Raw genomic sequence first — 17,477 nt, forward strand, 5'->3', positions numbered from 1 at the left:
TTCACACATTTTTCATAGACATTCAGAAACCTCAAAGGTTAATGCCAAGGTTTGTTTGGATGGGAAACCACAGAAAAACTTTGTAATCACAATCACATATGAACAATTAACCACATTTTTCCTTCCAAAAGTTTCAAAACCATTTTGTTTTAAATTGTACACAAAAGTGGTAATTGTAAAATGCCAATCTTCTTTAATATGGAAATTGAAAATGAGCACCATGAAGGGCAGTTTTAATTATAATTTGTTAATATCGATTGGAAAGACATTTGTGTTAACCATTGTGACCATTGAACTACTTTATCATTTAATGCAAATGCTGTTGATATTTCAGACAAAGCAAACAAATCAAAAGGAATTGAAAAATCTTCCAATAATATGCATGAAGAGTGTTACAAATTAAATATTTATATCTGCCATCTGTATGTCTACACTGGTCAAGCTGTTTGACCATATTAATAATGGCTGGAGTAGCAAGCGGTATAATCAAAATCTTGTTAATCACATAACTCTAAGCATAGGTGATCAGAGAAGACCTACTCTTTTATGAATGAATGAATTTTGTTTTGGGTTGTTCATTTGTTTTTTTATTTGTTTTGTTTTTTTTTTCTCCATGTTTTATAATTTATGATTATTTGTTTTTTGATATGGTTTTTTTCGTGTTTTTTGTAAAATTTTCAACAATTGTTGCTACTCTGACTAAGAGCTTTTGAGTTTGCATTGAAGATTTCCGTTTCCGAAATTCATAAACTCATATTTCGTTTTGCAAAGATTTCGGAACAAAAATGAATAAAGACCAAACCCTAGCTAAATCAAAGAAAATTACATAGAAATATACAATACTAGCAAAAACATCATCCAAATATGCTATTTGAAAACTATGCCAAATTTGTTGAAGTAAAAAAAAAACTATACCCCACACAGTAGTACACAGTGGGGAAGATTTTTTACCAATTTTCCATAAATTGATAGCATTTGTAAATTTAAGAGAAAAAATGCTTATAACAATTCTCAAGGAAAGTATTAGAGCTAATGCGTCAAAGCGATTCATCTTTTTTGAAATCGGACTAACATTGGTAAAACTATCACTCTATACTTCTAGATACGAAATATCTTGAAAGGTAAGTTAAGAAATTGTCGTCCATTGAAGCTACAAAAAATATCATGATCCATTAGAATCAGCTAGCAAATTTTGCTATCGCTGTTGATGGGTTATAAATATTTGCAGACCTTAAAAAAGGACATATCCTTTAAATTTTTGTTTATTGTGGTAGTAGCTACCAGAAAAATTTTTTCGTAGAAAACCATTTTCTAACTGTTCCGTTTATTCCCCCACTGTGTCAAAAAAAGAATACAACAAAGCGCCAGATGACCTTAACACATTCTCTTTAGATAAATCCATAAACGAATGTACTTGTATGGTTGTACATTACAAACAGAGGCGAAGGCGGACTAACAGACGGACAAACTCTGTTTCATTAGGCATTCAAGAAAATGTAAACATGACGACGTCATTCAATACTCAATACTCGAAATACTCTACAATTCTGCAAGGTAATCTCCAATTTGAACATCCTCCCACGATGAGAGCACAAAAAACGCCGAATCCATCGTTTCATAGAATATGTGTGCGAGTTAAATCGAAACAAATAAACGCACACATTGTAATTTTTGGTTCATTGCTTTGCATAAAACACACACATATTCACACATCGATATCTCATTGAACGAAACTACATTGGCTTATTGCATGGCTTGCAACAATAATAACAACAACAACAACATCAACACCATCTGATTAAAACAAATGCACTTTTTCATTCAGCTGAGCTTAAAACAAAAATGAGCTTCTTCTCATTGTCACTGTGATTATTGCAATGAATGCTTTTGTTAAGACGAGCGTATCAATGCAGCGAATATTTACGCATGCGCAATGACATTACTCCACTACATGGACTATTACAGTGATCAAAATGATTTAAGTTCATTACCAATGGACGTTAAACATTAGCGTCACGGTCACCCTGCTTAGCATGAGAATAATTCAGTTTTTTGTTTTTCATTGAAATGTCGACTTAAATGGTCTTAATTACTTAGGCCGTCAGAATTTCGTTTGGGTGATCGTAGTAGTTAATCCATTTGTTCCATCACCATTAGTGCCTTAAGCTAAAGACGGTCTCTTTGTAATGTAGAATAATTCTTAATGTGGATTTGAAAAAAAATATGTATATATTTATGAATGAGGTTTAAGCAGGAAGACAATATTTTTTTATACCACAGCTATAAGACAAGCTAAGGAATTCTAAAAACACAGAAAAAAATTAAATTTTAGTTTTTTTTCTTGTTTTTAGAAAACTTACTTCGAGGAAAAGGTTATTTTTATTTCGTTTTTATTCAACAAATTGGTAAATAAGGCAATATTTGTGCCTAAATTCAAAGTACGTTTTTGTTAGTTTTAAAACGAATATAAAAGTAATGGTAAATTTATTTATTTAATCAAACTGAGCATCCATGGGCCATATGTTGATAGATATATAAAGTAGAGCAATAATGAGATTTAAAATATAAATGACATACATCAAAAATTGCTAAGGCACTAACACGAAAAATTCTAAAACTAAAAAAAAAAACTTAAAAATTTACCAAAAAAAAAAAATAAATAAATCCACCGGAACGAAATTTTAGACAAACGAAACTCACCATTTATATAAATTATTTTATTTTAGAGTACATAAGCCCGATTTGATTACAAGCTGTGGAATGATTAACTCCAATCTGGGATTCACTGGGTTTTAATGAATATTTTAGCGTCAAAAGAAAAACTTCGTGTGTTTAAAATTTCGTTTCTCAGAAAAGGCTTAAAGTTTCCTAATATCTTTTAACTAACTTTAAATAATAATCATAATACCATAGATAGATTGTTATCCCGTCATTTTGTTTTTCCCAGACGAATATTGACACTCGCAAATTTATTCCATTTCGTGTAAGGAAAATAATTTGTTTTTAAGAAAAATCTGTTATATAGTAATCGATATTTGATTAACCATTAAAGGCAGAAGATCAGCGGTTCCTCCGAAAAAATAAATACTATGCACAATGGCAAAAAGAACATCTGTGCTATGCAGATATTTTCTAATTTTCTTTTGTGTTTTTGCAAAAATAGTGGCTGTATCTTAAAAGATACAGTGCGCATTAAATTGAGTTTTTGTTTACAAATAAACAATTTGATTGTAGTAGAGAATAGAGATATTTTTATTCTACACAGATTTTTTTACCAACATTACAAAAGGACAAATTGAATTTTCAATTTTGGTTTCAGATTACACAGAAGTCCTATAGATTTTCCAGAAAAGCATATTCTTTAAAACTGCGTTATGGTGTTTTAAATGCAACAAACTTAATTTCGTAGAATTCAGTCAAAATTTTAAAATGTAAGAATATACTGTGTCCCACATCCATAAAAGTTAACGTAAACTTTAAACATACCATTACAATACAAATTCTTTCGATAAATTTTCAGTAAATTATTATGAATATTATTTTATCTTTATATTGCCTTCTGACTTCTTGGTCATCACTTTACCAAAACTTTTTCATATATACCAGATACCAGGTCTATTGCTATTCCAAGTTTTAATTCAAAATTATTGTAACCAAATCAACATTTGTCCTCATTTAAATAAAGAAATTAAACATGACCATACCAACGTAACATACAATAAAACATTGTTCACAGCAATAGCCAATTCAATTGAAAAAAAATAGTTTTTTGTATGACCATCAACTCCAGCGCCAGTTTTTCTCCGCCTCAACAACACATAACGAGGCGTTTTAACTGATGCTTTTTTAAGGGAATTTTTGCTGCTTGACATTTTCATCAAAGGTGACAGCTAAAAGTTTATCCGCATTTTGCCACCTCATTCAAGTCAAGGTGGCATGGTATGGTGTGCCAAAAGCAACAATGGTAATGTCCATCAAATAGCCAAAATTATGATGAAATTATGCCATCGAATTTCAGCAATGGTATATTTAACAATGAAATCATTTGAAATACATACAACATTTATGAAATGAGTTATTTTAAATCTACCAATTTATATTTATAAAAATTAACAGGTCTTAGGTAAAATTGGGAACTATCGTGGGACCAAATTTTGCACGTTTTGCATACATGTTCAATGCCAATTTCGACCAAACACCCAATTTTTCAGCGGTAAATTATCCCCTCTCACACTGGTAGAAAAAACTTCGTTATATTAACGAAATGTGTCATTGAGCCAATGAAACAAATTCGTTGATATAACGAAGTTTTTCGTTATTACAATGAATTTTCTTTTAATCAACGAAAAGTTTCGTACTATTAACGAATGTTTTCATTGCCGCAATGAAAAGGTTTCATTATATCAATGAAATAGTTTCGTTGGCTCAATTTTAATGAAATTTTCTTTGTGTGCAGTAATGCTGGTGACATTTCTGAGTTTTTCGAAGCTTCTCCAAATGGTTTCGCCGCAATGTGAAGCACTGAACTCCGCTATGAAAAGGACTTCCCTTGTCACTGAGCTAAACATAGAATCGGGCAACATTCATTGATAAAAGAAAAGTTCACCCTTGTGGTATCACAATGGACTGTTTAAGTCGGCAGTCACTACCCTACGGAAAATGGGTTAACCCCAGGACCGGTACAAAACTAGGCTTTGGTGTATATGGACAAGTCCTATTTCTGGTCATAACGTATGGAAGGGGCCGGTCACTTTAACATGGGTACGTCATTGAGGGGAAAAATTTGCACTATAGGATACGACTTGGACTCATCCCAAAGGATACGTTCTGGGACAGTATTATAGAACCACTCCATAGACTGTGATAAACTGTTAGGATTCAGTTTATTTTGTAACTGGAGAACTGGTACCAATCATGAGATAGATCCGTAAGTGGCAATTTGCACCAATTAACCTACGGGAAATTATGTTATGTACCTACCTAACCTAATCTAGCTAAAAAATTGTAAAAATACTCTACGAAATTAACATGAATCATATCTGCATGGATGAAGCTCTCATTTTTATGATTTACAAAATTTTTGAACAAAATGCCTATGTTGCGATTAATTTATTAATTGCTAAAGGCCGATTCCAACCTTAAAGTTAAAGATTTTGATCATCGTGTATATGAATATGTTATACAAATACTTTGCTTAAATCAAACTTTATTTATTATGACTTAATTCACAATAATTTACTACTGTGAATGAAAGTAATTATCCCCCATGTTCCGATATTCGGAATCGCAAGAATTTATTATTCTTGTAACGAAAAAATATATACTCTTGGACTCCAATATAATTTTAATTTAAACTTCCCATGAAAAATAAGTATATTGCCAAGATTTAAGTTTGTAATTTTGCAGGGTTAAGAAATTATGGTCAAATGAAAATTTTGCGATTTATGATTTCAAATTTCGGAACATGGAGGATGTTCAAGGACATATTACGACATCAAAATAGTTCATATATTAATGAATTCATCAAATCGTATGATTATTGTGAATATTTATTAATCATACGCCTCAAGTTTATACAATTGTATAATACCAATACTCCCACATCAATTGAATCCTCCTTTGGAAAATTTTCCAATAAAAAAAAAACAAAAAATCTTTTATTAATTCCACAAAACAAAAACCGTCTAAAGAAAATAATTACAAGTAATTCTGAAAACACTAGCTATCAATCACACTGAAAGCAATGGAAAAATTGACACAATGAGCAGATGTAATCAAATGACCAATGACAAATTCTTTTCAAAGTGACAGAATATCTTTGCAAATCAGTAGAAGAGTCTCTTAAGTGTTGACGCTTTAGGCGACACAAGCAGAATTATGGGAATGACAACTGTCATAAATAAGCTCTCGCATACAGACCAACTAGCAATAGTAGTTGTGGATCATCGCTGCACTCAAAGGTACCATTGTACAAATAAGATGGTTATCGCTTTGTAAATGTGGCTAATACCGGTTGAAATGACAAGAATTAATGAATAATCGAGCAAATTATTCTTGACGAGATTTCCTCATTTGCAACAACAACTAACAACAACAATATTCATTAACTGCAATCATCACCGCCACCTCAGCCGAATCAGAAGCCTCATGGCCTTTGATTGAAGTCATGAATTGTTGGTAGATTTATTTGGTTTTTTTTTGGCGATGAGAGTGACGAACTAAAACCCACATATAAGACAGACGAATATCAAGCACCAAGATAGAGATCAAATGGATTTCTGTACAGAACGACAGAAATCTCTCAATGTCAGTTGGCAACTTCAATTAGGTGATGTTGTTTTTGGGTCGACAGCAAATAGACTGTAGGAAGTATGTCATTTAATGCTAAGAATACTACCGGGTCAAAATAATATCCCAAGGAATTTAAACATCTTCACCGAAATGGCAAAAGAAATTTCCTCGAGAGTCTAAGTTTAACCAAATGGCTTTGTGTTTGGGCCAATGTATCTCCTTCTGCATCGCGGCATCTTAAAAAGATTCATTCACATAAACAAATAAATCAGATTGCGATCACTGCGATTCAATCATTTGCACACAAGAAACCCACTCAGTCAAACTGATCAAGATTGCTGTGGCAAAAGGTGTAGTGACGGAGAGCGGCGGTGGAGTTTGACTGACCTTTCCAGCTGGTAATGGAAAGTGAATCTAGCACAATTCAACTTTGCCATATCATAATGGGATATTTATTTCTCACGCATGATTTATTTTATTTGATTGAAATGAATGCACATTTATGAAAACCATGATGTGACTGATGGCATTTGCGCATGCGCAACCCATACATTAATGGTCACTGCTAACGAGGTGAAGAATTTTAATCCATTTTAGATGGTTATTAATAAGAAGACATGTGAATTCGATTTTATTGCTCTGCAACAGTGAAATATTTGTATACCCACCACCATAGAATGGTGACGGGGGTATAATCAGTTTGTCATTCCGTTTGTAACACATCGAAATATCGATTTCCGACTATATAAAGTATATATATTCTTGATCAGGGAGAAATTCTAAGACGATTTAACCATGTCCGTATGTCTGTCTGTCTGTCTGTTTTAATCACGCTACAGTCTTCAATAATGGAGCAATCGTGCTGAAACTCGTATTTTGTCTGCAGGCAGATCAAGTTCGATGGGCTATATCGGTTTTGATATAGTCCCCATATAAACCGACCTCCCCATTTGGGGTCTTGGGCTTATAGAAACTGTTGCGTTTATCCAATTCGCCTGAAATTGGAAATCTTGAGGTATTTGAAGACAATAAAGAGCTGTGTCCAAATTGGTGAGTATCGGTCCATGTTTTGGTATAGCCCCATATAAAGACCGATCTCCCAATTTTACTTTTTGGTCTTATAGGAACCGTAGTTTTTATCCAATTTGCCTGAAATTGAAAATCTAGAGGTACTTTAGAACCATAAAAAGGTGTGCCAAAAATGATGAAAATCGGTCCACGTTTTGGTATAGCCCCCATATAGACCGATCTCTCGATTTTACTTCTTGGGCTTATAAAAATCGTAGTAGTTTTTTTCAATTTGCCTCAAATTGAAAATCTAGAGGTATTTTAAGACCATAAAGAGATGTGCCGAAAATGGTGAGTATCGGTCAATGTTTTAGTATAGCCCGATCTCCCGATTTTACTTTTTGGGCTTATAAAAACCATAGTTTTTATCTGATTTGTAAATATACTGGGATTTTAGAATTAAAAAAAAAAAAACAAGTATCGGATTTAGTTTTTATCGGTCCATTGGATAAAGCCTCCATATATGCCGATTTCACTTCTTGAGGGTATAGAAGGCGCACTGATCATGGAAATTGCTTGAAACTGAATGTAATATTTCCAGATTTTACTTCTCGTAATCATTTAAATAATGTGGATGAAAATCTACAGATTTTAGATTTCAAATCAAGGCGTAATTTCATCATTATCTTGCACACTTACAAGAGATGTTAATGATTTCTCTAAAACTCAAACAAAAATGGTTCTTATAAATCCAGAATCTTGTATAGTCTTCATAGGTAAAATCTTTAAATTTATCTTCGGGAAGTGTACTGGTTGAACTGCTCTGCTTGGGAGAATATCTCCCATCAAACCCCCCCTGAAATTTCAAAGGAAACTTTAATATTTGATTCATGGTGGTGGGTATATAAGATTCGGCCCGGCCGAACTTACTGCGTTACGAGGGCGGTTCGGAAACTTCTTAGCCTATAAATGAAAGAGATTAGTCAGTTTTTCAAAAATATTTTTATTTTTCAATATAATCTCCTGAAACTTCAATACACTTAGTCCAACGCTTTTCTAGCAATTCTATCCCTTGATTAAAATAGTTTTCCCCAAGGTCTTCAAAATAGTGGTTTACAACTGTAATTGCATCTTCATTTGAGGTAAAACGCTTGCCAGCAAGGAATTTTTTTAGATTTGGAAACAAGTAAAAGTCACTTGGAGCTAAATCAGTAGAATAAGGTGGGTGGTCAAGCAAATCGTACTTTAATTCGTTGATTTTAGCCATTGTTAAAACACTCTTGTGCGCTGGTGCGTTGTCTTAATTAAAAATTATTTTTTTGTGTTGTAAGCCAGGACGTTTTTCTCGAATATGCACATTTAATTGATCCAAAAGGTTGCAATAGTACTCTGAATTTATTGTTTTACCCTTTTGCAGATAGTCAATCAATAAAATACCTTTGAAGTTCCAAAACACCGTTGTCATAACCTTACCAGCCGATAGAATTGTTTATGCCTTCTTTGTGGCACTTCTTCCAGCTTCAGTCCATTATTTGGATTGTTCTTTTGTCTCTGGAGTATAGTGGTGGATCCATGTTTCATCAACAGTTATGAAACGACGCTTAAAATCCATTTTATTTCGCTTCAAACGATCCAAACAAGCTTGAGAAATGTTCATTCTTATGCGTTTTTGATCGACTGTTAACAAATGCGGCACCCATCTTGCAGAAAGCTTTCTCATCTGGAGTTCTTCATGCAAAATTAAATGGACTCGATCATTTGAGATGCCCATGATATTAGCAATTTCACGCACTTTTATTCGTCGATCATTTAATACCATATCATGCACTTTGGCTACAATTTCTGTTGTTGTTGCTGTTTTTGGACGTCCACTACGTGGTTCATCTTCAATGCTTGAATGACCACGTTTAAATTCAGCAACCCAATTTTTTACTGTTGCATACGAAAGAGCACTTTCACCTAACACATTCACCATATCATTATGAATTTCTTGTCCCGATAAACCTTTTTTTATGTAAATATTTAATGACACCACGCATTTCTAATTTTTCCATTGTAAAAAAATTGCGGACGCGACTTTTTTTGAACACCTGTTTCTATATGAAGGAGTTGCCAGATCGAAACAAAATTTAACATGTATTCATAACAGAGATGGAAGTTTCCAAAACACTTAACTTTTTTCTGTTTATACCGCGCTTTTTGTGCTAGGCTAAGAAGTTTCCGAACTGCCCTCATATATACTTGTTATATATTAACCATTTCCCCATACATATTTGTTAAGTATTATTGGAACTGTTAAAAGTTTCCATTTTAGGAGACTCATATTTCATTTTAAAGGTAATCTTTACAGCCTTCGCATTGTGAGAGTTATTTCTGGGTATATATTCCTTATATAGTTGCGATTCTATCATCATAAATAAATACCTTAAAGGGCTGTGTTGACAAATAAAAACCACAATAATCACCATCCATATTGTATTTCAAGTAAACATATGAGTTTGCTAAAGCATGTGTGCCATAAAATAATTTTAACATTTTAACATCAAATAACCAAATGATTGGCAAATATTGAAATAAGTTAGAAAAAAGCTAAAATGACCGTAACTGACTTTTTTACACCATGTAAGACTATCAGTTTGAGTTTTACATGGAAATTTTGTTATGGAGTATTGAGGAAATTCATCATGTGGTTAATGGCTTCCGCTGCTCTAGTTACGTGTTAACCCTTAATGAGATTTTTCTCCAGAGCGAAATTTTAAACATAGAAAATTAGTTTTTTCTTTTAAATTTTTAGTTTTCTTTATTGCAAACAAAGCAGAGTGGAGACTACTATTAAAGCGGTTATTAAAAATTCTGCGATAGCATTGAAACATCCGATTCAATCCCCATACCTCCAGTAAAATCTTTTAAGTACACAGAAAAAATTTCTTTTCTGGTTCAATCACGAAATTAATTGATCCAATTAATTTTTTAATTGAAATGTCTTCAATCACAGAAATGATAGTATAAATTAAAAAATTTATTGAAGGCCAATTAAAAAAATAATTGATCCAATTAAAAAAATAAGTGATACTATTATTTTTTTGATTGATTTTTGTTTCAATTAAAAATTTTGTTGAATCAATTAAATTTTTAATTGAATATTTTTTAAAACTCAATTAAAATTTTAATTGGAAAAATTTTCGTGAAATTTTTTTCTGTGTAGTATTATAACCATGGTGATGAGAAAGGTTCCAAAAAAGTGCGAACGTATTTTGCCATCACTATTGTACGAAGAGCCATTTTTATATTTTATGAAGGGTAAAAAAGCTTCTTATAAATATCTGGAAGAAACCCTAGAAATAGGCCATAAAACATTTTCAAGGATTCAATGTGGGATAAAGCGATGTTTTTCAGATAATTTTCCAAGCATACAGACTAGCTCATGGATAATAAAATTGGCTGCCAGAAGCCCGCAAATTATCACAAAATCACCTAAAAGACTTATTCCGAATTTTTCTAAATAAATGTAGATTAAGTTCAGCGAATGGCATGTTTGTGTACCTCGGGAATTGATTCCCTTAATGTCATGTTGCATAAATTGCCTTTAGATAATTGATGCAACAAAATTAATTGATGCAATTAATTGTTCCAATTAACTTTTTAATTGAAAAGTCTTCAATCACGAAAATGATAGTATTAATCACAGTTTAAATTGGGCATCAAAAAAATACTTTATTAAAAATTTAATTGATTGCATTAGCAAATTTCAATTAATTTTTGAATTGATTCAAAATTTTTAATTTATGTTGATTGCAAAATTCAATTAATTTTTAACCACTATACTACACACATCAATTTTTTTTTCAGATTTAATCACGCTATTAATTGATCCAATTAAATTTTTAATTGAAATGTCTTCAATCAATGAAATGATAGTATCCATAAAAAAAATTAATTGAAAGTTAATTAAAAAATTTATTGATACTATTCATTTTTGTGGCTGATTTTTGTTTCAATTAAAAAAATTCAATTAAATCAATTAAATTTTAATTGAATATTTGTAAAAACTCAATTAAGATTTTAATTGGAAAAATTTTCTTGAACATTTTTTCTGTGTATATTTCAATCACTTTCTATAAGTATTTTTAAACCTTGTTTTTTTATTCAAAAATCGATTGTTTCCCAAAAATTTAAAAATATATATATTTATAATTTTTTAACTGTCTTACTCTTCCGAGTTTGATTAAAATGTTAATTGTATCAATTAATTTTTTAATTGAAAATTTAAAAAATTTCCATCATTGACTTGATGTTTGTAGTTTGATTAAAAGTTTAATAGTATCAATTAATTTTTTAATTGAAAAAGATTTCAAGATTTCAATCAAATTTTTAAATGGGAATATTTTTGGTGATATTTTTTCTATGTAATCACTGTAGTCAGAATGAAATATTGACAAATTGGCTGAGAAGTAATGCTTCAACAAATGTTGGCATAAATAAATATGCTAACCAGCAATAAAATCCCTAATATGGACGCCTGGCCATAGGTAGATGTCAGAGAATTCCTCTCCTGATATCGCTGCCTGACAGCGTTGCCAGAATTGTTTCACAAAAAACCGCTAGATTTGTCCAAAAAACTAGCCAAAAAAAGCTAAAAAATTTTAAAAAATAGCTAGAAAAAAAGCTAAAATTTTTTGTATCAAAAGTCACATTTTTGATTGAAATTTAACAAACTTAAAGGCTTTATTTCACTTAAAATGCATATTATTTTAATTATATTCATTTTAATTCAATTTCTGTGAGACTGTAAGAAAATTTAAGTCATATTAGCTCTGTTTGCGTACTCGATACATTTTGATTACTATCACAAATTTTTACTGGAAGTCCTTCGTTTATATTTCCTAGTAAAAACATTTTTCCCAGTAAACTTGCAATTGCCAGCTGGTTAATCATCAACAAGTCCAATGTGCGATATATTGCATAATGTCACATAGAACTGCATTAGAAAATATCAATATATTTCGTTTTAACTGAATTAATGATAAATTCGTGAACGTGAACACTTCTCCTAATTTTACCCAAGAGAATAAAGCCCATTCTAACTGTCTTGCAAGTTTATATTGAATAACTTTTATTCGAAAATTTCCCATACAAACCTATTGTTGTCCAATTTTCGTAAATATAAATCCATTCAATTAATATATAGCAGATTTGTTTTGATCCTATCACTACGAATTTTTTCATTGCATTTTTTGATGTTAAAAAAATAATACCACATTCAAAACTTTATTTCCTTAATTATTTCTATATTCGGTTCCAAAGATTTTGTACACTAATGATTTTGGTATTGATTCCGAGTCCAATTTGAATTTAAATATTCGTTTTTTTTCAGCTTTTTCTTCATGAGCTATCACAGTGCTTTAAAAACGTGCTAACGACAACTTAAATTTCCAAATTCAGACTCGACTTTAAGTAGAAATTATTCTATGTATACGTTTTTAAAATAAAATGTTGAAAAACCTCTTCTATTTTTGAACGCTATTTTGGTTTGTGGTCAAGATACAAAACTCCACAAATTTAAAGACTATTTCATTAATTTTAAGAATTTTTTAGCCTTCTTTCATGAAAAGATACCCATTTTTAAGTTGAATCACTTAACTATAAGGACAAAAAGAATTTATCGGCTATTGGACAAGGAAAACAGTTTATATAAGATAAATTCAAAAATGCTATAATAACCAAAATTCGCGTTCGTATTTTAAGGAAATGAAATCTTTGGCCTCACCACAATATTTTTTCAATGTACAAAGCAATTCACATCTACTATTTTAATTTAGTAATATCATAATAACTTTAGAATATTATAATAACATAAAAAGGATAAACGAGTCAAATGCTAATATTCCTAATAATTTACTGACAGTTTATATAAGGAATTGAAATATGTGGAAAACCTTATTCTGACAGCAAGGCTTAGATAAAAACGAAGTTTTATCCATATTTCAATAGGAACATATCGAAAATTAAAAAAGCCAAAAATAGCTAAAAGGCTCATGAAAAAAAGCCAGAAAAAAAGCTAAAAGCTAAATGCATTTTTTTCCCGCTAAACGTCTTCAAAAAAAGCCAAATCTAGCGGGAAAAAAGCTAAATTGGCAACGCTGCTGCCTGATAGGCAAGTTTATGGGCTTAAAGTGTAATGACTACTGCAAGAGTGGTCATAACGCGGAGCAAAGCTGTAAGTGACTGTTTATAACATGGGCATAAATTATGAAATTTAAATTCCTAAATACAACACACTTTTCCCCTATTCTAAGAATGCATGTCCACGAATATAACGGCTTGATATTTTCATTTACATGTTACATTGTTACACTGTTGTAATTGTTTTTTTCCCACAAATATTTCACATTCTTATCAGTCAGTTGTTAGTTAGGTATGAATGGATTAGCTAATGACGAATACCGCTTTACAATCCCTACATTTAGATTTCCCATTCGATTGAATTGTTGATAACGAGACATCAAAAGAGCAATTTTGCATTGGCTTTCAATCTTTCAAATATTTATTTTTTGTCCAAGTAGCGTGTCAATGTAATCAATGGTGATGATTTTTCGAAAAACAGATTAGAAAAGTTGGTTGGTTGGTTGGTTGGTTTATTGGTGGGTTGTTGTTTCGCTCGTTTGGATTATGGCCCTAACATTTGCATTATATAGAGATTTGAGGGAAAAACAATGCAAAATAGTGAAAAACAAACACACTCACATACACGCAGACAACAACAACAGTTATTGTTGTTGTTTAGATTTTCCAACAGAGATAGCATTATTATTAATTTCCTTTTGTTAAGAAGGCATTCCTCACATCACCATCATCATGACATGGAAACCTCTATACAATCAAGAAACAATAAAAATAAAAACAACAACAACAACAATTGAAGTTGCATGTCTGTCTGTCTGTCGGCCTGCCTATCTTTCTTCAGGATGAGGGAAATCGTGTGTAAGATCTTAGACAGTTGCAGTTTTTATGTCGAGTCAATATCAATAAAAAACAAATATCTGATTTTTGCTTAACGCAGACATGAAATGGTTTTAATATTGCATTCGTAGGGGGGGGCTTAGATTTGAATCAATTGCCGGGATAAATTTTCAATTATGAAAATAAGTACATTCCATAATTGGGTTAATACGAAGGATAATTTATAAAGAGATATGTATGTTAATATTTATTCTTTTTAGTGGAATCAAATTATCCTTATAATAATATATAATTAAAAATTCAAATAGTAAATTCAATAGAGACAATCATAATTTTCGTGGATTTCGCATATGGATGCCTCTTCAACAATCAACTGAAATATATTTAGACCACTTTTCAATTTGAAACACTTTCTTATACTTCGAACGAATTATTCTTATGGTTAGAAAAAGGATACTGTTTGGAAGAATCCAAAACGATACACCCTGTACACACAAAAAAGTTTTGTGTCTACAATCACGAAATTAAGGCCGGTACACTGTTCGGTTTTCGCGTTGAAACTCCATACAAAACCACAAAATGCGAAAAACTAGCGAAATTTTTCCATTTGTGGTACTTTGTTTTTTTTTCGAGTTGAAAAACAAACGTTTATAGCATGGCGCCATTTGCAATGTGAATTAAGAAATAATTTATTTATTTATTAAAACTATTTGTGTGGGTTTATAACGCAAACACGAATCATATTTTTGTTCCGAAAATATACAAAGGATCAAAGTAGTAGAAGATCAATTGCCCAAGGAAAAATAAAATGTTAATTTTGTAATAGCAAGCTGCAACCACCAACTTAATTCAATATCGTTCCCTGTTAAATAGCGTTTTCTGTTACCTAAATAAACACCGCGAAATAATGGTTTCTATAAATTTTTCTCGCAAGAATAAACATAGTACCGGCCTTTAATTATTAATTGAAATGTCTTCAATCGCAGAAATGATCAATTAAAAAATTAATTGAAAGTCAATTAAAAAATTAATTGATCCATTTAAAAAATTAATTGATACTATTAATTTTTGTGATCGATGATTTTTTCAATTAAAAAATTTGTTGAATCAATTAAATTATTAATTGAATATTTTTTAAAACTCAATTAAGACTTTAATTTGAAAAATTTTCGTGAAATTTTTTTCTGTGTAGTTATATTGTGAGATGTGACCAACCTTGGCAGATGAAGATAGATGACGAAGAGGAAACAACTATGTGAAATAACAATGGACCAATATGGTCTAAAGTGGACGCCATTTTTCCTTTCTAGGGATTTGGTGTCATCCTCTATAACCTAACCTAACCTATATTGTGATAATAACTAAAATTAATATTGTTGTGTCTCTTTGGGTATTAATGTGGAGTATTAACGTCAAAGATGGACTTTTCAAAAATCGCAAAAGTCTGAAGATGCCTTTAACTAAAATTCTAACGACCTTATACATAAAAAATCATTAACGTGCACTTAGCATAACATATTTGGGACATATATGTTAATATGTTAGAACATATTATGTTTGGGACATAAAATGTTTGTAAATATAATATGCTTGGATGCAAACATATATTAATTTAGAAATAGCCTATAAACATATATGTGTTTAGTAGCTTGGAGCGCTATTTAACAGGGAGCGATATTGAATTAAGTTCGTGGTTGTTGCTTGTTATTACAAAATTAACATTTTATTTTTCCTTGGGCAATTGATCAGCTACTTCTTTGATCCTTACAAACTGTGTGGTCCGCTGTTCGAATCCCCGTCCGGCAAAAGGTAAAATTAAAATAAAAAAAATCATAAAATTGAATAATTTCTTCTACAATGTTTGTATTACAGAAAAAGGTGCTAAGAACTACAAAATCTCGTGGAAGTGAGAAAGATGTCGGGGAATATACAATTGGGCAGAAACAAAATTTTGAGCATTCAGGTCGAAAACCTATGTTGTTAGCACCTATATTACCTGTTTATTTTCATAATTCATTATGATTGTAAATATATAAATAAATAAATAAATTTTCGAGCACAATATTGTTTGGGAGATTTTTTTTAAGCATATAATATTTTTGGGTGCAAAATGCTTCCAAACATATTATATGTTCACATAATAACATATTGTTTTTCGGAAGACAACATTATTGAATTTGGATGCAAAAATACAAAATGTTTGGAACTTAGACTACCCAAACATATATTGTTTAGACCAATATGCTTTCAAACATATTATATATTGGTAGAGATCAAACATATAAATATCAAACATATAAATAAAATGTTACAGAAGCGATTTTTTGTGAGGGTGTACATCCTACAATAAATTTTTACAATTTACCAAAGACTTGTTAAAGGTTTGGTAAGCTATTAATCGTTTATGAATGCTATTTTTCACGAAATAGTCTATCAATCGTTTATCAACGTCAATTAACTTTTTATGAATACGGCTGTAAAACTGGAGTTTTGGAAAAAAATCCAAAAATCCAAAAAATCCGAAATTTGAAAAAAGCCTAAGCCATGCTTCTCATAAGTTAAACTGTAATCATTCTTAAAGATTTTTTTTTATCAAAAAATTCTATACGATGAAAATAAAAAAAATATGTTACGTGTTTTAATGTTTATACAAATGTAATCAAAAACACTTGAATTTCTGTAAGTTGTTTTGTTAATATTTGTATTGTTAATATTTGTATTGTGAAAGATTGTTATTTAACTTTTAAAAATCTTTGTTTAAATAGACGAATTCTTGAAAAAGCCCCCAAATAGTGGAGAAACGTCGAGAGAATATGAAATAAAATAGTTTTATTTGAAAACTAAGTTAGGCCTAAATATCTAAAATTAAATAATAATAAAAAAAATATTTGTGTGTATTATTTTTGAATATTATTAATACATAATAAAGTCTTTTTCAATAACGATGATATGCAAACGTACTTAATAATCCATTAGTTTATCGGAAATGCTCTTTGTAATTATTTCCTACGATTCAGCACAATTCAGCAATAAATTGTTTATCAATATTAATTTAAAAATTATCAAATTACTTATCCATCCTCCGGCCAGATAAAAAAGTTCAAAGACCTTTGGTGGCAAACTACAAACACTGACTTCCATAGAGGCGATCATTGAACTGGAGATGATTATAAAAATTGAGATGACGATAGGTGAGGTAGTTAAAATAAATGGGTGAT

General features: G+C 30.7%; 1 protein-coding gene across 5 annotated transcripts in view; it reads left to right on the forward strand.

The window, feature by feature from the left end:
* Window positions 1-17,477, forward strand: part of js (jiangshi) — a 57,547-nt gene that overhangs the window by 13,463 nt on the left and 26,607 nt on the right. The window lies entirely within an intron of this gene.

The sequence above is a fragment of the Haematobia irritans genome, chromosome 1, assembly GCF_050003625.1.
Source record: "Haematobia irritans isolate KBUSLIRL chromosome 1, ASM5000362v1, whole genome shotgun sequence".
In the NCBI taxonomy this organism is placed as follows: Eukaryota; Metazoa; Arthropoda; class Insecta; order Diptera; family Muscidae; genus Haematobia; species Haematobia irritans.